This window comes from Geotrypetes seraphini, chromosome 3 (genome assembly GCF_902459505.1).
Source record: "Geotrypetes seraphini chromosome 3, aGeoSer1.1, whole genome shotgun sequence".
Classification (NCBI taxonomy): Eukaryota; Metazoa; Chordata; class Amphibia; order Gymnophiona; family Dermophiidae; genus Geotrypetes; species Geotrypetes seraphini.
In genome coordinates, this window is record NC_047086.1 from 1,696,827 (window position 1) to 1,724,603 (window position 27,777).

Sequence of the window (27,777 nt, forward strand, 5' to 3'; positions counted from 1 at the left end):
GTGGTCTCACGAGACTAGAAGAGGAACTCCTTGTTGTAGTCTCTTGAGACCAAGGGAACTCACAGCATGGCTCTGCACTGGGCAGGAGTGTAGGAAGATCACTCGCCCCATGTCACCACTAGACCACCAGGTAAGGCTCCTCCAATCGACTCCCTCCTCACCCCGATCCAAGTCCCGGGGCTGTTTTTTTTTTTAATGCGGGCTGCCAACGAGTGATTCTCGGAGGGGGGGGCCTGGAGAAAAATACCGCAAATAATCAAAACCGCGAATAGGGAGGGGGAAGTGTATTTTAAACTGAATTTCTAAATATAACATCAATCTATCTGTGCTTTTGGTGAAATAGGGCTGACAAGCAACTGCTGCTAAACAGAACCGCTTAACTGGGGAAACCTTCAAAGTGCTGCTCAATGTGCAGTTGTGTTCCATTTGCTCTGGGCTCACAATGATGCAAAAGTGTCACTATATAATGCCCTGTAATATGTGACTAGTGACTAGTGCTGCCCGATTCAGGGGGAAAAATTTCGATTCGATTCGATTTGATTCAATTCAGCCTACTGAATCGATTTTTCAATTCGATTTTCCTGCCCAATTGGGTGTTTTTTTAAAACATCCCGGTGAGTTTATTTTATAGCCTCTCCTACCCACACTGGCGCTGTGGTGTAAACAAAATAAACAAACAAAAAAGACTTTTCCTTTCTCTGTTAAATCCTAACTCACGTTCGTGTAAACTAACACCAGCTCTGGCAGGATACATATTTCAAATCTGACATATTGTAATCACAAAACAGAAAATAAAATTATTTTTTCTACCTTTTGTTATCTGGTCATTATTCAAATCATGTTGGTCCCAGGCTCTGGTTGTCTTCTGATAACTCGCTTGCCAGGATTTCCTGCCCATTTGTCATTTTCTTCTTTCTCCGTGCCCCAAGATTCTCCGCTATCGCCTACCTTATTCAACATCTACATTTCCCCTTTAGGACATTTATTAAAGAGTTTAAATGAAAAATGTTATATATACGCAGATGACATTTCTATTTTAATCCCTCTAAATAATTTTACCACGGAAAATTTAAACCAGATATCTTCTATTATGACTCAGATAGAACAGTGGACAATTAATTTCAAACTGAAACTCAATACGGAAAAGACCAAACTTTTCTTGGCTAGTCCCAACGACAAAATAACAAACTCATTGCTTCATCTTAATGGTCATGACTACCCGATTATTAAATCTATCAAAATTCTGGGAGTGTCACTAGACCGACATTTAACACTAGCAGAACACACGAACTTAGTGGTACAAAAAAAGCTTTTTTACATTGTGGAAATTAAGAACCATTAAAAAATATTTTGATCCTTTATCGTTCAGACTATTGGTGCAGGCTTTAGTTTTATCTATTTTAGACTATTGTAACATCATCTATTTAGAAGCACCCCAAAAAATTCTAAGGAAATTAGCGATAATTCAGAATACAGCTGTTTGATTGATTTTTGGTTTAAAAAAGAACGACCATATTAGTCCATATTATCGTTTACTTCATTGGCTGCCTTTGGAGGCAAGAGTATTATTCAAATTGTCCTGTATTTGCTTTAAGCTGATATCGGTATTGTCTCCAGCTTACCTTTTTCCTCATTTTGTTTTGCATAGACCATCAAGAGAAACTAGAAACTTCTACTTATTTGCTTATCCAAAAATTAATGGGTGTAGATATAAGACCTTCTTAGATAGCATTTCAAGCTGGTAGGCAACAATCTTGGTTAGGTAAATGTATTCAGCAAGCTATGTTATCCTATTGCAGTTTTTGGAAATTAATTAAGACCACTTTGTTCGATAAGTTTATTACTTAGTGAGTTTTATTATTGAAATTCTATTTTACAAATATTTGTATTTTTTTACTGTATTATTGTATTTCGCTGATTGTCCAACTCTTTTTAGTGTAAACCGCCTAGAACTTTTGGTTATGGTGGTATAAAAGGATAAAGTTGTTATTATTATTATTAACCATCCACCTTCCATCTCTGTCCTCCCCTTCTGTCTCTCTTCCCTCCCCCCCGGAGGTCTGGCATCTTTCCTTTCTTTCGTCTCCATCCCCGCAGCTGCAGCGATGGATCCCACCATCCCCAGAACCACCATCTCTCCTTTTCTCAACTACCCTTCAGCCAGCATCTCTCCCTCCTTCCCCACCACCCCAGGGTCCACCAACTCTCCCTTTCTCTTCCCAACTACCCTCCTATCCAGTATCTCTATCCACCATCCACACCATCCCTTGTGACCAACTTATCTCCCTTTCTGCCTTCCCTAAATCCCATTGTCCACCATCTCTCCCCCTCTTCTCTGTTTTTAGACCCATTATTTCTCCTCCCCTCTCCCGTTATATGCACATCTCTTTGAACCCCTTCTTCCCTCCCTCTGTGTACTTCTATACTAGGGCCAACCTCCCCAGAAGGCCTTCCTCCCCTCTTGAAGGCCTGCATGTTCCCCCAGCTTCTTCTGAAGGCCTTCCCCCCACCCCCTAAAAGGCCTGAATGCTTCCCCTGAAGGCCTGGCCTGCCCTCCCTCTTCAAGACCTGCATGTTCTCCCAGCTTCCCCTGAAGGCCTGCCCTCCCCCCGAAGGCCTGCATGTTCTCCCAGCTTCCCCTGAAGATCTGGCCTGCCCCCCCATCCCCCTCCCCAAAGGCCTGCATGTTCGGCCAGCTTCCCTGAAGGCCTACCTCCCCCCCCCCCGAAAGCCTGCATGTTCTCCCAGCTTCCCCTGAAGGCCTGGCCTGCCCCCCCACCTCCGAAGGCCTGCATGTTCGGGCAGCTTCCCTGCTCTTACCTTAACATAATGCGGCAGCCTGCAGAATCGCAGGTGCTATAGCGATCCTTGAACCTGCCATCATCATAAGCGGCATGTTCCCTCTGCCGTGGTCCCACACATCCTCTGACGTCACGGGCAGGATCGCGGCAGAGGGAACATGCCACTGACGACAACGGCAGCTGCAAGGATTGCTACAGCACCAGCAATCCTGCAGGCTGCCGTATTAGATTAAGGTATGAGCGGGGAAGCTGGCCAAACATGCAAGCCTTCAAAGGAGGAGGGGGATGCAGGCCTTCAGAGGGGGGAGGCAGGCCTTCCCGACTGATCCTCCCCCCCTCACCATCCTAAAGCGGCAGCGGCAGTGGATAGCCATCAAGAGGCAGCGCTGCCGCTCCTGCTTTAGGAAGGTATGGGGAGAAGAGTCAGTCACCAAATTGGGAGGCCAATTATTTTTAAAAGCAAATAGATTTGAATTGATTCACCCAATTCGAATCAGGGAATCAATTCGAATTGGAAATCGGGCAGCACTACTGGTGAGTATGAGCAGACCTTGTGGCAGCACCTGAAACCCAGTGAGTAAGATCTCTGGAAGCTGAACTGGTCTACGTTTCTCAATTATTGCATGGAGAGAAGAAAAGCCTTTTCCAATAAGTGTATTTGATGTGGGCCAACCTAGACTTAGTTGTCGTGCAGCGATAATCGAAAGTCTAATAGGTTGCCTGGATGGAACTTATGCGTTTTGACTTAGACCAAGTCACAACAGGTATAAGTTCAGAATCCGGCGGCTGAGCTGATTGCGGCTGCCGTGATCAGTTCAGCAACCCAGGCAACCTGTCCCCCCATCCCCATAATGATCACGGCAGGAGAGATGCCCAATCCCTCCTGCCTGCACCTGCCATGCACTTCCCCCCACCCGCCTCCCGCAATGATCACAGCAGGAGAGATGACCAATGTTTCCTGCCGGACACCCCCCTGAACCCCCAAAAGTTCACCGGCAGGAGAGATGCCCATTCTCTCCTGCTGACACTCCCCCCCCCGAAAGTTCGCCGGCAGAAGGGATGCCCAGATCCTCCTTCCAACACCTTTAACCCCTGCTGAAAGTTCATCGGCATGAGGGATGCCCAGTCTCTCCTGCCAGACACTCCCCCAAAGATAGCCCACCTGGAACCCAAAGGCCCACCCATACCGGACCCCCCAACCTTGTTTAGATGGCTGGCCAGATGGGTCCTTCCTGCATCTGGTATGCTGTAGGAGGGGCCTTAGGCACCTGGGCCAACCGGAATCTTAGTTCCATCTCCCAGTGCATTCTAGGATGCGCTGGGAGTGGTCTAAGATTCTGATTGACCAGATCCCTTAAGCTACCCCCCATAGGATACACTGGGAGACAGGCCTATGATTCCAGTTGGCCCACGTGCCTAGGAGGGGCTTTAAGTGCCTGGGCCAATCAGGGCCTTAGGCCCCTCCCTGGTGCATCCATGATGCACCAGGAAGGAGCAGGTCTGCCATTCCAGTGTGGGTGGGCCTGCCGGCCAGACGCAGGAAGGACCCATCCGGGTCCCTAAACAAAGTTAGGGAGTCCGGGTATGAATGGGGGGGTCCTGTGGGGGTGGTCTTGGGGGGTCCAGGGTCTTGGGGGTCCAGGGTCTCATTGGAAATTAACCCTACCTGTACTGATGAAGGCACATAAGGGTGTACCGGGGATAGTGGGACATGAAGAATTACAGGAGAGTCATTATCATACTATATTGAGGGCTTATGTCCCCTAGAGCCAGGCTTATCATATGGGGCAGTGGCGTACCTAGCATGTGTGACACCCAGGGCCCATCATTTTTTGGCACCCCCCCATCTGTACGAAAAACATGATTTTTAGTAACAAGCCACACGTCACACATGAGTACCTAGGAAAAGGCAGCATCTTACAAACTGCAGTGAGAAGTACAACAGCAAAACACCCATTCTAAAACTAAACAAGCCAGACTAGTACAGATCAATCCTGCAGTCAATCCTAACAGAAAACCATGTCTTTTGAACACACAGAACACAGAAAACACTTTCCCCTAGTATGGAATATGTCATCAAAAACTAACCCCTCCCCCTTTTACAAAACTGTAGTGTGGATTTTAGCCACGGTGGTAACAGCTCTGACGCTCATAGAATTCTGAGCATCAGAGCTGCTACCACCATGGCTGGCGCTAAATAATGCTCCACAATTTTGTAAAAGGGGGATAAAATAGAAATACATAGACAAAGGTTAAATTGAACCAGCAAGAAGCTGGACTCTGCATACAATGCAATATCACAGAAACAGTGACACATGTCTCCTAAAGCAGTGATTCCCAACCCTGTCCTGGAGGAACACCAGGCCAATCGGGTTTTCAGGCTAGCCCTAATGAATATGCATGAAGCAAATTTGCATGCCTATCACTTCCATCATATGCAAATCTCTCTCATGCATATTCATTAGGGCTAGCCTGAAAACCCGATTGGCCTGGTGGTCCTCCAGGACTGGGTTGGGAACCACTGTCCTAAAGCAATAAATAAACAGAAAATTTTTGTTCTACCTTTGTCTTCTCTGGTTCTGCTTTCCTCATCTTCTTGTTAGTCTCTTTCTTCCATCCACTGTGTGCCATCTCTCTGCCCCTATATGGCATCTTCTCTCCTTCTATGCCCCTTCCAGAAACTGTATGCCTCCGCCTTCCATCTCTCCTTTCACCCCCATTGGTCTGGTATCTGTCTCCTCTCCTTCCCCCCCTGTTCTGGCATCTCTCTCTCTCCGCTCCCTTCCTCCTGTTCTTCCTTCTCAATTTATTTTCTGCCTCTGTCTAAATTCTTTTTTACTATTCAGTCCTCAATTTCCCTCTTTCACTGTGTCTACCTTTAGTTTGCCACCTCTTTCCCTCACCCCTTCCAATAACTAATTCTATCCTCTTCCCTCAATCCTGTATATGCCCTTTTTTTCTTTCTCCTCCCCACTTCCTTCCAGCATCTGCTCCCCCTTTCCCTCACACTTCCATTCAGCAGCTGTCCTTCCTCTCCCCCACACTTCCATTCAGTGTCTGTTTCCCTTTCTCTACCCCTTTCATCTACTGTTCACCCTCTATCTCGCCCCTTCCATTCACTGCCCTCTGTGCTCTTTCTATCCAGTGTGCACCCTCTCTCTCTCTCTCTTCCATATGGCATCTTCCCTCTTTCTATGCTCCTTCCATAAACTATCTATCCCGTGCCCCTTCTCTCCTTTGTACATGATTGATTTCAACTCTGTCACCTTTCCGTTTTTCTCTCTGTCACCACCCCCTCCCCTATGCTCTGGCATCTCTCTCTCTTTTCCTTTCTTTCCTTCCCATTTCACGGTCTGGCATCATCCCTTCCCTGATTCCCGGCATCTCTCTCCTTTCCTTTTCTTCCATCTATCCCTTCCGCTCCATGCTCTGACATCTCCTCCTTCCTTACCCACTTCCTTTTCCCTTGATCTGGCATACCTTCCTCCTTCCCTCCATGCCTTGGCGTCTCTTTTTCCCTCCAAGTCCTGGCATCTCCTTTCATTCCCTCCAGTTGGGTACAGCAACACTCTCCCCAATTCTCTCCCCCTCTGCTCCCTTTCCTCCTTCTGTCACCCAAGGCCTGGTATCCTGAACTTCATCGGACAGCAGCAGCATTCACAATTCACTGCTGTTGCTGGCTTCAGGCCTTCCTCTCTGTCGGGTCCTGTCTTTATGAAAACAGGAAGTAGGCAGGACCCGGCAGAGAGGAAGGCCTGAAGCCGGCAACAGCAGTGAATTGTAAAAGCTGCTGCTGCCCGAAGAAGGTAATGGCACCTGGCCTTAGAGCACCGAGGCAGACTGCTTCTTCCCCCTCCCAGCCGAACCCCCGCTGACCCTCCTATCTCTCCCCCCCAAGTGAACCTTTCCGACCCTCCCAGTGAGAGCAGCAAACCTCCCTCCAGTAGCATCGGCTGCTTCGCTGCTTTCTCCTGCCGGTGAAGTGTCACTGATGTTAAAATCAATCGTTTATTTTTACATAATTTTACAACTAACTCACTATATCTAATAAAATGAATATGGCTATAACTGAATGAACACACTCACCACTGAAATTGAAATTCACTTTCCTGCTCTTGGTTTTAATTCTTCTTGGAAATCTCGAACAAAGCTAACACAGCATGAACACTATTTAAAGCAAATAGTATGCCGGTGTATATCCTACGTCGGGACGTGAAACGTCATTGTCCCGCCCCACTAGATGACCAAACCCACGTGATGACACTACGTGATTTAAAATGACAGGTAGCAATATATCACCCTCACGAACATGCTGTTCGAACAATCATTTATGTGATCGAGAGTGGACAAATAAAAAGAACCTGTTATGCCCATTGATTAAAAGCTGGATACTTAAAAATCAGAGTATAACATACATTAAAGTAATCATCTGTGGCTACCTCATTATATTTGACACTCTCCCAACCCCATTCATTCAAATGGTGAGCCAAACCCGTTCGAACATAATTGTAGCAAAGGGGATGATTTTGAATCTATACTACTAGAAAAACAGAACGTTAGATGGAACATACCCTATATACCAATAATGAAATCATAAGAAAGCTCTCCACTCAATTTTACTATTTAGCCCCTGAGAGGACAAAGTGCCTAAATTGTAGATCCATCTTTGTTCTAGTGCATATAATTTAGCTTTCATATCACCTCCCCTAGGGAGCATGGGTGCATCCAAGATAGAAAAGCGTAGAGAGGACACAGAATGTTTAGCAGTGAGCCAATGGGATGTAAGGGAAGCTTCTAAAACCTCCTTTACTATCCTGCTAATATGTTCTCCAATTCTTCTAATAGTAAAGCAACTGGCAAGGGCATTGAATGACGTATACTACGTGTTTAGTGTTGCAATTAGTGACTTTCAAAGATTTACGTTTCGTGACCCATTCGGGAACATTTAGTTCATCTAACCTAACACTATATTGACACATGGTGCACATAGAACATGGTAGGTGTCCTCCCATCTCACTATAGCTCACTACCTCAGAACAATATTGTGCTTTAGTAAGATGCTGTTTCAAATTCCACCCTCGTGAGTAGGCAAATTTGGGGGGGTCTCAAAAACCTAATGATATTGTAAAATACTCCAATGCTGTTGTATAATGCGCTTGATCTTAAAAACATGCTGGAAGTATGGAAGGACACATACTATATCAGTTTCACTTTGTTTTTCCCTTGAAGACAGCAAATCTTCTCTATTAGCCCAAAGGGCTCTTTTGTAGGCTCTCTTGATAGTGGAAACAGGATAACCCCTTTCTTTAAATCGCTCCTTCATTTCCTCCGCTTTATGTTCAAAGTCACTTCTAGACGAACATAACCTCCGTAACCTTACAAATTGACCCATGGGTATGTTGCGGAGATGTCTCGGATGGTAACTTTCATATCTTAGGAGGTTGTTGCGATCTGTTGGCTTCCTATATATAGTGGTATTGAATTTCCCATTATCTACAGAGATATTGATGTCTAGAAAGGGTAAGGATAGAATATTAGATTGAGCTGTGAATTGCAAGGTTGAATCTTGTTGGTTGAGTCACATCAAAAAACTTGCTAATTCTGTTTCTGTTCCCAGCCATACAGCGAAGACGTCATCTATATATCTTTTCCACAAAAGCAATTTCAAAAAATACTGTGAAGGATATAGATATTTAAGAACATAAGAACATAAGAAATGCCTCCGCTGGGTCAGACCTGAGGTCCATCGTGCCCAGCAGTCCGCTCACGCGGCGGCCCAACAGGTCCAAGACCTGTGCAGTAAATTTCTATCTATACCCCTCTATCCCCTTTTCCAGCAGGAATTTGCCCAATCCTTTCTTAAACCCCAGTACCGTACTCTGCCCTATAACGTCCTCTGGAATTGCATTCCAGGTGTCCACCACACGTTGTGTAAAGAAGAACTTCCTAGCATTTGTTTTGAATTTGTCTCCTTTCCACTTTTCCGAATGCCCTCTTGTTTTTTTATTTTCTGAAAGTTTGAAGAATCTGTCCCTCTCTACTCTCTCTGTGCCCTTCATGATCTTGTAAGTCTCTATCATATCCCCTCTTAATCTTCTCTTTTCCAGGGAAAAGAGTCCCAGTTTTTCCAATCTCTCAGCGTATGAAAGGCTTTCCATCCCCTTAATCAGTCGTGTCGCTCTCCTCTGAACTCTCTCGAGTAACACCATATCCTTTTTAAGGTACGGTGACCAATACTGGACGCAGTACTCAAGATGTGGACACACCATTGCCCGATACAGCGGCAGGATAACTTCTTTCGTTCTGGTTGTAATACCCTTCTTGATTATACCTAGCATTCTATTCGCTCTCTTAGCGGCAGCTGCGCACTGTGCTGTCTGCTTCATTGTCATGTCCACCATCATCCCCAAGTCCCTTTCTTGGGTACTCTCAGTCAATAACATCCCTCCCATCGTATAATTATACCTCAGGTTTTTGCTTCCCACATGCAATACTTTACACTTCTCAACATTGAATTTCATCTGCCATCTCTCTGCCCATTCCCCTAGTTTGTCCAAGTCTCTTTGCAATTCTTCACAGTCCTCCTTTGTCCGAGTTCCACTAAATAGTTTGGTGTCGTCTGCAAATTTTATTATCTCACACTTCGTCCCTGTTTCTAGATCATTTATGAATATGTTAAAAAGCAGCGGCCCAAGCACCGAGCCCTGCGGAACACCACTCGTGACCTTTCTCCAGTCTGAGTAGTGGCCCTTCACCCCTACCCTCTGTTTCCTACCTTCTAACCAGTTTCTGATCCATCTATGCACGTCTCCGTCCACCCCATGGTTCCTCAGTTTCCGGAGTAGATGTTCATGAGGCACCTTGTCAAAGGCTTTCTGGAAATCTAGGTATATGATGTCTATGGGGTCTCCTCTGTCCATCTATTTGTTAATTCCTTCGAAGAAGTGCAATAAGTTAGTCAGGCACAATCTCCCCCTGCAGAAGCCATGTTGGCTGGTTATCAGAAGTTCGTTTCTTTCAAAATGTTCATCGATGTTTTCTTTTATCAGTGCTTCCGCCATTTTCCCCGGAACCGAGGTCAGACTCACCGGTCTGTAGTTTCCCGGGTCACCTCTTGATCCCTTTTCAAATGCAGCCACATAGAGACATGTGATTGTTGGTGCAATCTTGGCTCCCATAGCGGTGCCACGAATTTGGAAAAAGAAACATTGATCAAATTCAAAGTTGTTTTTACTTAATGCTATACGGGCAATAGTGACAAGAGAATCAATTCGTTTTGACGGAAGATCCTTTAATTCTAAATGGTGTTGTATAATCAATATCGCTGCTTCTTGTGGAATGTTTATATATAGTGCAGCAATATCAAGAGTGATTAGAATTGCATGATCTGGAATATTCTGATAGGTGTTCAATAGATTTATCATGGAGCCAGTGTCTTTGACATAAGAGGCAATTAGAGGTACATGATCTTTAAGATGAAAATCCAAAAATTCTGACAAAGGTTCCAAAATGGAACCAATGCCCGCCACTATGGGGCACCCAGGGGGATCTGTCATGGATTTGTGAACTTTTGGCACGAAGTATATGACTGGTATAATAGGATTTTGACATCTAAGACATTTGTATTCACCCTCTGTAATGATCCCTACCTCTAAAGCATGCACTAATATATGAGAAATGCCCTCCTGAAGCTCTAAAGTAGGGTTGTGGTCAATAGGCTGATAATAGGTTTCATCTAATAGCTGTTTCCAAGCTTCAGATGTGTAAGCACTGGCATCCATCACTACTATGCTCCCGCCTTTATCTGCGGGGCGAATCACTATATTGCTGTCAGATGTCAAAGCGCATAGGGCTACTCTCTGTGCTTGAAGTTAAATTGTCCTTTACAAAAGTGGGTTGCATCTCCAAAGCAGTAACATCCCGTTCAACCAGTTCTTCAAAAACTCTGATATGTGGATCCACAGGGCCTGGAGGGCACCATTTTGATCTAATTCTTTGAGATGGTAAATTTTGGCGCTCTTCATTGACCTCACTGTCAAGATCCTCATGTTTAGTACTAAAGAAATGTTTCAACTTCAATTTACGTGTGAATTTGTATAACCCTATTCGGGTATCCAACGGGTTATATTTAACAGTTGGAACATATGCTAAACCTCTGTTTAAAAGATCTAATTCAGAGTTTGTAAGGGTTTTACTTGATAAATTTCACACACTGGATTAAACGGCTATTGTCTGGGATTTTTTTGCCTGGTCGGTCTTTGATTGACTGCTTTTGGGTGGATAGATAAAAAAGGTTTCTTTTGCACTGCCCCAGTGGAGCCTGTGGCTAAAGATACATTTTTGGAAACTTGATGAGAGTCTTCTTCAGATGTATCACTTGATGTTTGTGTATATGTCTGTCACTTCGTTGGTCTTCACCGCGATTTATCCATCCAGCTGTACACAAAGTCTCTCTGATAGTCCAGTTCATCGCGTCGTAATTTCTTAATTTTTGAACTCTTCAGATCTGCTCTGAATTCTCCAAGTTTATTCTGCAGATCCTGAAGTTGAGTGTCATAAACTTCTGGTTGTACAGTGGTTTTAAGAAAGTCAGTGTATGATTGCAAATCAATTTTATATTGATCTATCTCGACTTTCGTGGTCTCAATAATGAGAAGCATCAGATCATATGAACATTTGTTCAGAATAGCATTCCATTTTTGCAAAAACTTGCTATTGTCCAGAAATAGTCGAAGTTCAGTACGCATTTGTAACCCTCTGGGTATACGCTTAACTCTACAGTAATTCAGCTAAAGTAGCTGCATGTAATTCAGCTCGTATGATTCTTTTGTGCGTGGACACTGCAATGATTGGGTGGTGAGGCGGAAAAACTAGTCTTCATGTCTCTGAGCAGAGTTCTAAGCACAGAAATGTAAACCAATCATATTTGAGCTTATACTTGTTAGATTTTTCTATGCAGTGACTTTTTAATATATCACTGACATTTCTTTAGTCACTCTACAGTACCATCGTAGTAAAAAATTTATTACCCCTCCAGTTTTTTGTGACTTTGCCCTATATCGGTAGCATGGAATAGTGCTACACCTTGGGTTTTGGCCAGGAGCTAGTGACCTGGATTGGCCACCATGAGAACGGGCTACTGGGCATGATGGACCATTGGTCTGACTCAGTAAGACTATTCTTATGTTCTGTCCTTGTGCAATTCTCTGTGAGTCTTTTTTGACAAACTCCTTTGTCTAGAATATATTTCAGAAACATCCCCTCCTGCAAGGGAAACAGTCTCTGAATTACCTTTGGAAAGGAGAGACCATTGCCTCTTATTAAACTACAACAGAGGAATCCCTACTGGGGTATTAGAATGCCTGTAATTTTATGTGGAGCTCTTAATGAGTATCCAGAAAGAAAGGGTTCCCTAGGCACTGCTTCATTCAGTGTTAAGAAAGCAGAACCCACTTCTCATCTCCTTTGCTAGTTAGGAGAGGAGGCTGAATAATTTGAATGCATTCAGGAGTTTTACAGCTAATTAAACCCAGATAGGACTGATGATGGCCTTGCATTTGCTAATCCTGTGATATGCACAGGTGCAAGATCTGTGCTAGGAATGGAAATGAGGCTGCACCAGGTGAGTCTCAGGTTTTGGCTATTCCTCCTGCTCAGATATTAAATATGGGTTGGTGCTTGGATTTTTAAAATGGTTTCACTGAATCTTGGAATGTGTGCTTGTTTGTTTTACAGAAATAAGTGCATGGAAATTTGATATAACATGTACATTTAATTTCCATTTCCTGAAAATTTCTAGCAAATTTTTTATTAATAAAAAGAATATGAAAACATAAAGAGTTTGAAACAAACAAAAATAACACCTATCCAACAATTGGTAATAAGGAAGGAAGTGATGCTTCAAGGAACTGGAGTTTTTCTCATGCACATCAATACAGAACTCATTGCCATGTTGTACAGCTGTTATTGCATACTGTAACATTTCTGCTAAGCCACCAAGATCACAGAGAGGACACAAATCATTGGTTTGCTGGGCTGTGGAGAAAACAAACAGATTGAGACCACCATGACTTGTAAGGATATGCCATGCCCTGATGCACAACTGAACTTTCTGACCCCTGGGATTAGAACTAACTGTGACTTGGGTGCATGATCCCAAGTGTTGGAGGATCACAAGGCAGTGAGAAGGGTATCACAAGTAGAAAGATGGTCATAATATACTGTACAGGGAGTTGAAGTCTCACTTGGAGTGTTGTGTTCAGTTGTGGAGATTAATTTGCTATGGAAATGAAGAGGCTGGAGTCGGTACAGAGGAAAGCCACGGAAATGTTGAGAGATCTTCATCGGAGATAGGCCAGAAAACATTGAAGGCAGAAGTTAGGGGGAAGAATTACCATACTGGAACAGACCGAAGGTCTATCAAGCCCAACATCCTGTTTCCAACAGTAGCCAACCCAAGTCCCAGGAACCTAGCTAGATCCCAAGTAATAAAACAGATTTTATGCCTTCGAAAGCCGGGCCTCCACTCATCAGTGGGAAACATGGGTTAAGGTCACTACAGACCACTGGTTACTGGAAGTTATACAGGAGGGGTACAAGATCAAGTTCTTTCATCACCTCCTGGACCTCTTTCTGGACTCTCCAGCTTGGAAGCCAGAAAAAACAGTCAGAGTCTAAGCAATGGTACAAAGGCTGCTAGATGTATCGAACAGTGGTCTATAAATACTAATAAACATAAACATAGATCTGGAGGCCATAGAGTCTGAACTAGAAGACTTAAGCTCCGATAGATACTCAATAAACTTTATAGTGCCCCAAAAAAGTCTCAAAAGAATGGAGGCCAATTCTAGACCTCAAGGTGGTCAATGCAGCCCTCAAGATACCACGTTTCTGAATGGAGATGGTGAGGTCAGAAATTGCTTTGCTGATGCCTAGGGAATTTCTTGCCTCGCTGGATTTGACGGAGGCCTATCTACACATTCCCATTTTACCGTAGCACGGGAAGTTCTTGCAATTCCATGTGCTAAAGCAACTCTTCCAGTTTGCGGCCTTACCCTTCGGGCTGGCCAAGGTGTTGTTGGTAGTGGCAGCACATCTATGCAGAATGGATATACAGGTACATCCATATCTGAACGATTGGCTAATCAGAGCCTAGTCCGAATCTGAAGGCAGAACGTCTGTGCAAACAATGATTTAGCTACTGCAGAGGCTTTCCGAAAAGCCACCTGGAAGGTTGGAGTATCTGGGAGTCCAAATTTACACAAGGTAGAACAAAGTGTTCCTACAGAAAGCCTATAGAGAGAAGCTCCTGTGTCAGATAGCAAAGTTTTGGAGCAAGACAACTCTGACAGCCTGGCATTATTTGCAAGTGCTGGGATCAATGCTAGCAACTATGGATGTGGTTACCTGAGCAAGTGCTCATTTGTGTTCCTCCAGAATGCTTTCCTCTCTCGATGGTGCCTGCAGAGCGATGCACTGCAGCAGCAGCTATCTTGGACAGCAGAAACACACTGCTGTTTAGTTTGGTGGTTGAAGCCTCAGTCTAGCCAGTGGAATTCAAGTTTCAAGTTTATTCATATTACCGTATTTGCCGGCGTATAAGACGACTGGGCGTATAAGACGACCCCCCAACTTTTACAGTTAAAATATAGAGTTTGTTATATACTCACCATATAAGACTACCCCTTCTTCCGCACACCTTCTGCACAACAAATAAAACTTAAAAGAACATCAGAATTTATTTCAACAATTTTAATTAATTCACTAAAGCTGAATAGAACAATAAACCCATGGGAGCTGCCATGCTATTTGTTTTCTAAACTGTTAACCAAACTGAAACTGTCAATGATAGAAGGAAGATAACACATAGAGGGAGAGAGCAAGTGCCGGGCAAGTCCCTAGCAAGTTTGCTGGCATGACAGTTTCCCTTTAAAAGCCTTCAAAAGCCTCCTGTTCGCCCCCGCAACTTCCTTAAGGGCTAGACTCCACACACGGCCGCATGTGCGAGAGACGTAGTAAAGAGAAAAGGGGTGGGGCCAGAGCGCCGCTGCTTCCCGCTGCGCAGGATGAAGGAGCTGGCACCCTTGTCACACTGATGTCCCGCCATGGCCCTGCTGATGTCCTGGCAGGTTTACTAGTACCGTAAGCACCGTAAGGAGGTAAGGAAGGAGATGTTAGGGCATGTAAAGTAGAGAGTTGCGCGGGGACAGAAATCCCACCCGTCCCCACCCGTCCCTGCCAAAGTCCCACCCGTCCCCACCCGTCCCCGTGAGGAATCCCTCCGTCCCCACCCGTCCCCGTGAGGAATCCCCTCCGTCCCCGCCCGTCCCTATAAACTTCAGAAATAGTTATTTCATTTAATTATGCTACTGAATTAAAGGCTCTGGTAGAAACCCATTTACAAATAAGCAAAAAGACTTTATTAATTTGAAAATATTAATTGGGAAGAATACATACTTTGTAAATGGGTTTCTACCAGAGCCTCTAATGTTTATAAATTTTTATCAACACAACTAATATACTACTTTATCCTGAAGCAAAAAAAAAAAAATGAAATAGAATTCTTTTCCTACCTTTGTTGCCTGGTTTCTGCTTTCCTCATGTTCTCATTCAATTCCTTCCATCCACTATCTCTCTTCCTTCTGCATCTTCCATTTGCTCTGTTACTGTGCCTCTCCCTTTCTTCCCCCTTCCAAATTGGTCTGGCACCCATCTTCTTCTCTCCGCTCCCCCCATAGTCTGGCATCTGTCTTCTTCCCTGCCAGCGTCTTCTCCCTACTCTCTCTTCCTCATTTCCTTTGTGTCCTTCTCCCCCCCATCTTCCCCATGTCCTTTCAGCATCCTTCTCCCTCTCTGTCTTCCCCATGGCCTTTCAGCGTCCTTCTCCACCCCTTTGTCTTCCCCATGTGCTTTCAGCATCCTTCTCCCCCCTCTGTCTTCCACAAGTGCTTTCAGAGTCCTTCCCCCCCCCGACCTTCCCATGGCCTTTCAGCGTCCTTCTCCACCCCTTTGTATTCCCCCATGTGCTTTCAGCGTCCTTCTCCCTCCTCTGTCTTCAAGTGCTTTCAGAGTCCTTCCCCCCCTCCTGTCTTCACCATGGCCTTTCAGCGTCCTTCTCCCCCCCTCCTTCTCTACCGCCCCGGGTGCAGCACAGCCGGCCAGGTCCCCTTACTTTTGTGGCACTTCCCCGACCGACCGACAACAGCCCCGGTCCGACAAACCTCCCTGCCCTTAACCGTGAATCTAAATTACCTTCTTACAGCTGCTGTAAGAAGGTAATTTAGATTCGCGGCTACAGGGCAGGGAGGATTGTCGGACCCAGGCTGTTATCGGTCGGTCGGGGAAGTGCCACAAAAGTAAGGGAACCTGGCCGGCTGTGCTGCAACCGGGGCGGGGCGGGCCGCCCCTCTCCCTTGGTAGCCACTCGAACCGCGAGGCTACTCTCCTTCTCCTTATCTGCCCTGCCTGCAGCACAGAGCCGAACGGAAGTCTTCCCGACGTCAGCGCTGACGTCGGAGGGAGAGAGGGCTTTGTTTAAGCTTTGTTTAAGCCCTCCCTCCCCTCCGACGTCAGTGCTGACGTCGGGAAGACTTCCGTTCGGCTCTGTGCTGCAAGCAGAGAAGGTAGGGAGAAGAAGAGCCGCGTACATCCAGAAGACTGAGTACATCCAGCCCCGCAGGAGCCCCGCGACCCTCGGAGGCGTCCCCATGGGATCCCCGCGACCCTAGGGGGCGTCCCCACGGGATCCCCGCGACCCTAGGGGCATCCCCGTGCAGCTCTCTAATGTAAAGTAAGGGCATGTAAACAGTACCCGGCGTATAAGACGACCCCTGACTTTGCGGAGGATTTTAAGGTACTGAAAAGTCATCTTATACGCCGGCAAATACGGTATTTGATTGAACGCTTTTCCAAATTACAAAGTGTTGTACAAAAGATAAAAATATGATTTAGAAAAATCACATATACATAATACATTAACCAGACCTACATGGGTAATTGCTTTTTAAAACCACGGGAAACAATAGGAAAGAGGGGAGGAAATACAATTTTTAAAGAAAAAGTACATAAAAGGGAAGTACATAAGGAAGGTGGGATGAAGAGGATTGCTGGCAGATGTGAGGTCGAATAAGAGAGCTATTAGAAATCTTGTTTTGGAGATGGCAGAAATCGTAAAATATTACCTCCTGAATGTACTTTATATTTTCAGTTAAAGGCTTCTTTAAAAAGAAGGCACTTTAAGCTACTCTTAAATTTCTGCAAATCTTGTTCGAGTCTTATATATAAAGGAAGAGAATTCCAAGTCATTGGAGCAGTTACAGAAAAAATAGAAGCACGGCGTGTTCCGATAATTTTCAAGGAAGGAACGTTAAGGGTAAACTGTGAAGATGATCTAAGAACTCTCGATGAGCTATGTGGAATCAAAAGCCTATCTATAAATGCCGGAGTGTTGGTCTGTATACAAGTTTTTCAAGTTTCAAGTTTTTTATTTATTCTTGATTAATCGCTTTCTCTAATTCAAAGCGATGTACAAATCCAAATTTAGTTAAAAGAGAGCAAACAAACAAACAAACCAAACATAGGGATTTACAATTCTTACAGAGGTTAAAACTTAATTAAACTACATTGGGTAAAAATAGGGTTGTGAAATACATTCGTTATATAAAAGATTAAACATAGGAAAACACATTAGGAAACATAATAACTAAAAAGTCAGGAATTAAAAGCATCATTAAATCAGAAATTAAAAGCATCATTAAAAAGAAATGTTTTTAATAATGATTTAAATTTTACTAAATCTTGTTCGTTCCGTATAAAAATTGGAAGAGCATTCCAGGTTTGAGGGGCTGTTATGGAAAATATAAATTGTCGCCTTGTATTGATCAATTTCAATGAAGGTATTGTTAATAAATTTTGATCAGTAGATCTTAATGTTCTAGTAGGATGGTAAGGTATTAAAAGTTTATGAATAAAAGCAGGAGTCTTATATAATAGTGTTTTAAATGTAAGTAAACAGATTTTATAAGTTATTCTATGGATGACAGGTAGCCAATGTGCTTTTTCAAGTAGGGGAGTAACATGATCAAATTTTTTAGATTTTGTAATGAGTTTTATAGAGACTAGAAGAGCTATTTTATATGTAATCCTATATGTTATTGGCAACCAGTGAGCTTTTTGCAGTAAAGGTGTGACATGGTCAAATTTTTTTGAGCCTGAAATTATCTTTATTGCTGTGTTTTGTATAAGTTGTAGACGCCTTATGTCTTTTAAATATGCCCCTTTTAATAAAGAATTTCAATAATCTAATTTAGATATTACTAGGGAATGAACTAGTGTATTAAGGGATACTTTATCAAGGAGGGGGACTAGTGATCGTATCATCCTCAACTTATAGAAACAATTTTTGACCATTGCACTGATGTGCGAACGAAACGTGAGTTTATTATCTATCGTACACCCAAAATTTTTGTGTTATTAGTTTGTTTGAGTGGCTTGTTATCGATTAAGATTGGGTTAATAAGTTGTATCCCTTCTTTCCCTGAGAAGAGCACAGTAGTAGTTTTGTTGATGCTTAGGGATAACTTATTGATATTTAGCCAGTCATGAATTTTGGCTAGCTTTTGGTTAATGTTAGAAATGTCGTGTGAACTTGTGGGATCAATTGTGTGCATCTCCGCATGGGTGATCCTCTGATGACAGAGACCAGCCTATATGGCTGGGGAGCACATTATGAAGGGCGTCTAATTCAGGGATACAGGCCGCCTTCTCAGAAGTGGTTGATCAACCACTTCAGGCTTTCAGAAGCATGCTGCAGAGCAAAGCAGTATGAGTTTTCTTGGACACTGCAAGGGCAATAGCCTATGTCTGTCGCAGGGAGGGGCAGGTATTATGAATGTTCCTCTATGCTTGGAAGCCAGATGCTGTTTCGATGGGCGGAGTCCCATCTCTTGGTGCTCTCAGTGGCACATGTGGCAGGAGTGGACAATGTGCAAGTGGTTTTTCTCAATGGAAGACTCTGGATCCCAGAGAGTGATCAAAGTCTCAGAAAACCTTCACCTGCATTGTGAGTCAATGGGGATGCCTGACTTTCAATCTGATGGCATCAATGACCAACAAGAAGGTGGCTTGGTTCTTTAGTCAAAGATACAAGCCAAAGGTTTGGCCAAAGGGAGGACTTCTTTACGTCTTCTTGCCTTGGCTCTGAAATGGCAGACTTCTGCGCAGGATCATGTCACACCAAGGGCTGGTGATTCTAGTAGTGCTAGACTGTCTGAGGTGACCATGGTATACAGATCTAGGGATCAAGGGCTCAGCCTTCCATGTCTTCTGAGACTGCTCACGCAGAGTCCAGTTGCCCTGAAGGATCTGGAATACTTTGGTCTTACGGCATTATTCTTGAGCATGAGGCGCTAGCGTTCAAAGGCTACCCTTTTAAGATGTAGGAAGAAAGTGACTCTAGCTACATATGCAAAAGCCTGGAAGTGTTTCTAAACTTGGTGCATTCAGAGGAGTGAGGACCTAAACTTGGCCCCGATATAGGTGGTTCTTGCCTTTCTGCAGAAAGGACTGGAAAAAGGCCTAACAGTTGGCTCCCTGAAAGTTCAGATTGTAGGGCTCTTGTGTTTTGGGCCTAAGGTTAATAAGAGTACAGTAGCCACACATCCAGATGTGGCGAGGTTTTTGAAGGGCACTTTGCACCTATGTCCTCCGGTACAACAGCTTTTTCTGGCTTGGAATCTTAATCTGGTCCTAAGGGCACTAGCTAGAGCACCCTATGCACCTCTAGAGCAAGCTACACTGATGAATCTTACAGTCATAATGATGTTTTTGGTGGCGATCACTTTAGCATGATGGGTGTTAGAATTTTAGACATTGTCATGCTGAGATCTTTTCCTCAGAATTTCGGATTCGGGCATAGTACTGCATACAGTACCATCTTTCTTACTGAAAGTAGCCTCCAGCTTTCATATCAATCAGGAAATGCGGTTGCCTGACTTCATGCCCTCGGGATCGAGGAAGAGCAATAAAGTGTTGAAATGATTGGATTTGCGCAGTGTTACTGCAGTATCTGGAGGATATGAACAAATATTGTCTGTCAGATGAGACCAACCAGCCTCAAAATCGACCATTTCAAGATGGATCCATATGGCCATTTCTTCAGTCTATATCTGAAGTGGATAGTGTCCGTCTATATCCGTAAAACTGCACTCCACTAGAAGTGTGTTTTCTTCAATTTTCAGCAGTGTCTCCAGAAGACATCTGTAGAGTGGCCACATGGTCCTTTCTCCATACGTTCACGAAGTTTTACAGGGTGAATGTAGCAGCCAAAAAGGATCATCCATTCCTTATCTGTCCCACCCCAAACTCGGGGGACTGCTTTGATATGTACATAGGATCATAAATAATGTGTCTGTCACACTAGAAGGAAAGATTACCGTAGATTCTTACCTCAGTAAGACACATTATTCCTGAAGTCCGCCCTGTCAGCTGTTCATTTGCCTGCTTATTGTCTTGAACATGCCAGCATTAGCAAGCATAGAGGACACGAATGCCGTTTCAAAGAATCCAGACGGTATCTGATGGATCTCCCACACTCATACTGCAAGTTGCACTCTGGTAGGTGAAATGTTTGTTCTCACCTTGTTATGTATTGCAAATGCTTAAGTTTTTCTCATCTGTTAGATGCTAATGATATGAGCAGAACAGACATGTTTTTTAGAGTGTCTCAATCCGTATCCCTCCCTATTCTGTTTCCTCACACCCCCTTGTTCTCTCTTATTCTCTAGGGTACACAATTCTCTCTAGTATACCCTTCTTCTCTCTCTATGTTTACCGTGCTAGGTCTCACCATACCATGTTTTGTCATATTATATTTTAACCATGCTTTGTTTTGCCATCTTTGTCAGACTTTACCCAAGTTCATTAGATAGATTGTGAGGCGGGGTTCCCTGAATGGAAAACTCTTAATAATCAATATAGTTTGGAATTCTTATGCTTTTAGGTAGATTTCATGGGGCACCAGGCCGCACAGTGGTATAAATTAATATCTGGATTTGTGAATAAAAAACCAAAAACTGGTCTTCGGGACATTTGGAGCATTGAGATTAAGCATCAAATTAATACGTCTCAATGGCCACGAATTTGGTCTTGGAGGATGAGATGTACAGTGTCTGCATCTATGAGACAAACTTGGTTCTTTCTTTTGCATAGAGCTTTTTGGACCCCTGTTCATTTACAAAAACTAGATAGCTCTAAGTCTAATAGATGTTGGCACTGTCATCTTGAGGCTGGGACATTAGATCACCTTTTATTTTATTGTCCATTTATATTAGTATTTTGGAAATCAATTTGGCCTCAAATCAATAGGATGTTAGAGAATCCGGTAGCCTTGACATATGATACTATTTTATTTGGCATGTCAATGAGAGCGAAGAGTCTTTTATTCATATTGACTGGAGTTGCCATTCAACAGATTACATTCAATTGGAAAAATCATAGCAGATTAAATTACAGTTTCTGGTGGAATTCTGTGTGTCATATATATAAAATGGAGCGCACAATAGCAACACAAAGAGGATATTTTGGTAAATTTCAGAAGATTTGGGGACTATTAACAGATTTTTGTAATGAGTAATAACGTTTTCCCAAAGTAAGATATTTGACATGGAGGGGTGTGGATGGGTAATAAATATTAAATCCTATAATGTATAAGAGTATTTAACTGTTTTTGATGTATTGGGAATGGAACTTTTGTAAGGGGAGGGATGGGTTGCGAGGGTTTGATATCAATTGTTTAGATACTAGGAATAGTTCATAATATTCAAAATATTATAGAATATAGAATATTGGCTGAAAAGTTACATTTTTAATGATATGTGAAAGTTAATCAAGTGTATATTTATAAGTTCAAATGATTTTTCTGATACAATTGTTGTAATATGTAAAAATGAATAAAGAATTTTAAAAAAAAAAGATAGATTGTGAGGCCGCCGGGACAGACAACATGTAAACCACTCAGATTCCCTGGGTTCCAGCTGATATAGCGTGCATGTATTTTAGCGGCAGATTATCAATACAGCTTAGTGAAGTCTTTTCCGAGTTTTCTAGCAATCTCCGATAATGCCATGCAAATGTAGTACAACGAGGTCATTAATATTCAAATGATCACTCCAAGCAATTCTCTATAATCACAGAGTGATTCTTTAACCTCATTGTGCCACATTTGCAGCCAAAATCTACCAACAGGTCTGAACTGTCGTTGCTTTACTTTCTGATCAGTGCCTGAGCACTGATTGGCTCCGGCACTGACAGGAAAGTAAGGTTTGACAGATCAGTTCAGACCCCAGCACCCCCTCCCCCCCCCACTCACACACACAAATGAAAAGAAAAAACCCAACCAAAATTGAAGTTCAGCAGGAGAGTTGCCCACTCTCTCCTGCTGCGTCACCGACACTAATAACCCCCCTCCCTGCAGTGGGAGAGATGCCCACTCTCTCCCGCCACCAAGCAACAGACACCCCGACACCCCCTCGGCAGCGGAAGAGATGCCCACCCTCTCCCACCGCAACGCAACACATCCTCTAACACCCCCTCGGCAGCGGGAGAGATGCCCACTCTCTCCCACTGCCAAGCAACAGACAACCCAACAATCCTACCCCCTTGGCAGTGGGAGAGATGCCCACTCTTTCCTGCCGCCATGCAACAAACAGCCAGCGATGCAGCAGGAGAGAGTGTGCATCTCTCCCGCTGAACTTCAATTTGGGTCGTTTTTTCAAATTATTATTTTAATTTGCGAGGGGGGGGTGCTTAGCTATGTTAGGTGATTGTGCAATGTGGCAGGAGAGTGAGAATCTCTCCTGCCAATCTTCAACTTTTTTATTATTATTTTAATTTGTGTGTGTGTGTTGGGGGGGGGGGAGGAGAGTCTGAACTGTCAAACCTTTCTTTCCTGTCAGTGCCGGAGCCAATCAGCACTCAGGCGCTGATCAGAAAGTAAAGCAACAACAGTTCAGACCTGTTGGTAGATTTTGGCTGCAAATGTGGCACAACGAGGTTAAAGAATTGCTCTGTAATTATAAAGAATTGCTTGGAGCGATCATTTCAATATTAATGACCTCGTTGTACTACATTTGCATGGCAGTATCGGAGACTGCTAGAAAACTTGGAAAAGACCTTGGTAAGCCATTTTGATAATCTGCTGCAACCATTTTAGTTCTGAGAATCTGCCCCTCAGTCATACTCCAAGATTAGACACATTTAGCTCCTTGAAGAAAAGAAATGCAGTGGCGGCAGAGATGCTTTCCAGGAGATGAACTTCCCAGAGCTAAAAAATGCAGAATGCTTAACCTACTGTGCTGCCTATTCATCAAATACGCTGAACTTTCTGTCTCATGTTGAAGGGTGTGTTATAATTGAATGTAAAAAAGTCAATATAATATGGAACCCGTCAGTGTATCTCAGGGACTCTGCTGGCACTATTATCAAACTGGCAGCATCTCGGAACCGCATCTCACTCTGTTGACAAAACAAAGCCCAGGCAAAAGGCAGCCCATCCATTTCTACTGAGCTCTAGCCGTCATCCTGGGGGTTACATGGCCACACTGGTGGCAGTAATACAAAGTACCTTCTATAGGATCCAGACACAAATCACGTCTGAGCTTTGCAAACTGATTTATAGTTCTGTATCAGATATCTGTCAACCTACCAGAACATTCTGCAGACCTCGGGAGCAGGGATTAATCTCAGTGAGAAATGCTCCGACAGTGGCTGGAGAGTCTGTGACAGTAAATGAAGGAATCTGTGTTTAATCTAGTACACAAACCCTGCCAGCCTTCAGCAATCTATAAGAAGATATATCAAATATTAAAAAACCTCCCTGCTCTCTCCTCTCTACCTCTGTTTAATGTAAGTGGTGCCACTTACAACTGTCAGTGATGGGTTTTGTAAAATACATGTCTGAGGACGGCCAGTGAAAGAACCAATCTGAAATATTTGGCTGCTGGCTCAAAACAACCAGTTAGCCAGGGGTTACGTGTGAGACCAAAAGATGCAGAACACTTAACAGCTCTACCAGGACAATGCAGTAAACTTTTATTGTTTTTATTTTAAGGAAAGGAAAGGGGATGGGACTTGATATACCGCCTTTCTGTGCTTACAATCAAAGAACTTACTGGGGAAATAGAAGGTTAAGAGTCACAAGGAGCAGCAGCGGGATTTGAACCCAGGATCTGAGGCATGCTTTAATCTTTCTAGAACAAGGGATGGCTCTTGTGCCTAGATCGACAGTGGTAAGAGGCAACAGCTCTTGGAAGGAAACTGTGTTGATCTACACACCAAGCCAGGTTTCAGACTCCTTGTCACTTCTCCCTGCTTCCCTGACCATCACATCATTACCAATAAGGGAAAAGGGTCTCTGGTTAATACAACCATTGCACCTGGAAAAGAGTGCAGAACAGTAACTGAGCCTATCCAATCACAGCTGAAGGCTGGAATGGGGAATCAGCCACCACCACCATGTCCTTCCAAGGACAAAAGGAGAGGGGAACTGAAAGAAGAAGCCTAAGAGACAAGAAGAGAGAACCCCACTAGCCGGGATCCCATCAGCAGGGCCGGATTAACCACTAGGCCAAGTAGGCACGTGCCTAGGGCCCAAAATGGTTAGGGGGGCCCACTGAAGGAGACCACTCAAAAAAAAATTTCAGATGGCGACAACCCGGCCCCCTCGCAGCGATCGGCAACATCGCCCTCCCCTTGATCGGCAAAACAGGACCAGCGACTGCATTCTCCCACTGCTGCTGAAGCCTGTAAATAACTTTAACACACGCCGCGGGGCTCTAACAGTGGCTTCCCTCCTCCTCCTCCATCAACCAAATGGGAAGTTACGTCATGAGGAAGGAAGCCATCGGCAGCACGCGCACTGTTAGAGCCCTGCGGCGTGTGTTAAAGTTATTTACAGGCTTCGGCAGCGGCGGGAGAAAGCAGTCACCGGCCCTGTTTTGCCGATCAAGGGGGGCCCTGTTTTGCCAATTGAGAGGGGGGTGGGGGGCCCTGTTTCAACGATCAAGGGGGGCCCTGGTGTTGCTGATCGCTGCGGGGGGGGGGGGGGGGTCGGCCTTCGGCAGAGGCAGGAGAAAGCAGTAAATGAGTGGGGAGGGGAAGATGGAAGGGCAGTAGAAATACATTATGTTGGAGCAGGAGATGAGAGAGAGAGGGAGAGAAGGGGAAATGTTGGACAAGGGCAGGAGGGGTGCTAGATCATAGGGTGACAGGGGGGAGAGAACAACAGGAAAGAGTGGAAGCAATCTATGACCCTGAGGGGGAGGGAAGAGAGAGGTGGTGAGATGATTGATCATGGGGAGAGGGTCAGAAGGGAATAGAGATGGGATAGGAAGATAGTGAAGGAAAAAGGACAGGGAGATGTCAGGAGAGGAGATGCTGGGCTACAAGAATGGAGAGAGGGGATATGCTGGAAATTGTGAAATTGTGGGACCGATTAAGGGACAGGGGTGGCAAGGACATGAATGAGAGGAAGATAACCTCTAGCTCCTCACCGCTACTGCTTTCCCACATGCGCCTGACGCTGACGGCACAAGTTCTTCCCACTTCCATCATCTGCCCTCTTCTCTCCCTCCCTCTACCCCAGGCAATTAACTGAGGGGGCAGATGATGAGAGAAGGGGCAGATGATGGAAGCGGGGGGAACTTGTGCCGTCAGCTTCAGGCGCAAATGGGAAAGCGGTAAAGAGGTGAGGGCAGTGGCATACCTAGGGTATGTGGCACCCGGGGCCCATCATTTTTTGACACCCCCCCCCACCCACCCTCCATGTAAAAAATATTTTTTGTAATAACCATGAAACGGTATAAATGGTCAGAATAGAAACAGGGAGTGAAAATAATGTTATGTTTGGAATAATGGTTAAACATTATTCCAAACATAACATAACATAAATTATGTCTGAATTGTCATGACATCAGAAGTACGTATGGAGTAGTTGCAGGTGATGCTTGGGACAGTTCTGATTGTGTTAGTTCGGTTTTATGTGTTTTTTGAATAGAAGGGTTTTTATTTCTTTTTTGAAAGTTTTGTAGTCTGTGGTCGAGGTCAATAGGTTGTAGAGTTGGGGGTCGAGTGTTAGGAGGTTGTCAAACAGTTTTTTTCTTTTGACGTTTTTGGTTGGAGGGTGTGTGAATGGTGCATGAGTTCTCCTATGTCTGTTTGAGATGGATTGAATTATTTCGCTGAAGAAATTAGTTACCCCCTCATCCCACACACATTAATTCTCTTCCATTTTTGTTCCCATTATAAAAAACACTGATAAGTTCCCAGAAAAAAAATACATTAAAATAAGAAGTGAAAACAAAGGCCCCTACAGATGAGAACATAACATAAGAATAGCCTAACTGGGTCAGACCAATGGTCCATCATGCCCAGTAGCCCATTCTCATGGTAGCCAATCCAGGTCACTAGTACCTGGTCAAAACCCAAAGAGTAGTAACATTCCATGCTACCGATCCAGGGCAAGCAGACACTTCCCCATGTCTTAATAACAGACTATGGACTTTTCCTCCAGGAATTTGTCCAAATCTTTCTTAAAACCAGCTAAGCTATCTGCTTTTACCATAACTTCTGGCCACATCATTTTTAAGCTTACATCTTTCCTTCCAAACAGAGACCTTGCTAGATGTCAAGTACAACACAAGGGAACTTCACACGGACTTAGCTGTGCAGGAAATGTGAATCTCCTCATACACCCGCCTATAGTGCAAAAATGTGCAAAGGTCTGTTTTTTTTTCTTTCGATCACTAGATAGCCTAATGCCACACAAGCAGCATTGTTACAAAAGGTCAATGCTAAGGTTAACAAAGTTTCCTTCCTTGGACCACAAGGAGATACTGACAAACCACTGGAAGAGATCCCAAAACAACTACCTAGGCACAATACCCAAAGACCCACTCAGTGTGTGAACCAGTTGAGTGGAGTGGACTAACTGGGGGGTGGAAATGGGCCCGGAGTTTGCTCAGGAGAATTTCCCAGACCACCTATTCCTCTCAACACATTGACACACTGCCACCACCACCACCACCACTAGGAACACCTCACTGGGTAGGCCAGCAATGCTTATAAACTTTATAAAACACATTATTATATTTTTTTTATAAAGCACATATTTTAACTGAACTCTCTGACATCCTCAGCCTTTCCATTCACAAAAATAGAAAGAAGAAAAGTTCCCATTTCCTGCTGTCTCATGTCCTCAGCCTATACAATATTTTTCTTCTGCAGACCCTTCAAAAGTCTGACCAAATCCTCATTTCACTTGCATTATAACAAATTAGCTTCCTAAACACTTTGAAAACAGATATGTTTTTCGATGTCTCCTGAATTCCCCATAAGTGTCAGTAAGCAAAAGCAATTGTTCTAAATCCTTACCCCATAACGCAGCTCATCCTCTAACAGGCGGAAAAACAAAATTCAGATGTGAGTTTCTCTTATGTCTGTTGGTTGCAAAAGAGAAAAGCTCAGTTATATATTTGGGAGCTAAACCAAACAGAAGCAACCAAACTTAAACTTCACCCGCACCTCCATTGGCAGCCAATGCAGTACTTGATAGGAGGGTGTTTCATGATCATATTTCTTCAACCGCCTGACCGCCACATTTTGTACTATTCGCAATCGTTGCATATTCTTCTGGGAAATTGTCAAATAGGCAATATTGCAGTAATCAAAGTGGCTTAGTATAAGAGACTGTACCAAAACTCTAAATGATGAAACCTCAAAATACGTCCAAAGAGTAAAGAAACCCTTTCTGACCAAAGAGTCCACCTGGTTCTTCATAGTCAAACCCTGATCCAGTATTATTCCCAAAATCTTAATGGTAGATTGAATAGGATAGCTGAATTTATTTATACGCAATGATGTTTTAGTATTCAACTTATCGGTCAAGATGCCTCTCCCCTAAGTTGCACAGCATAACCACTCA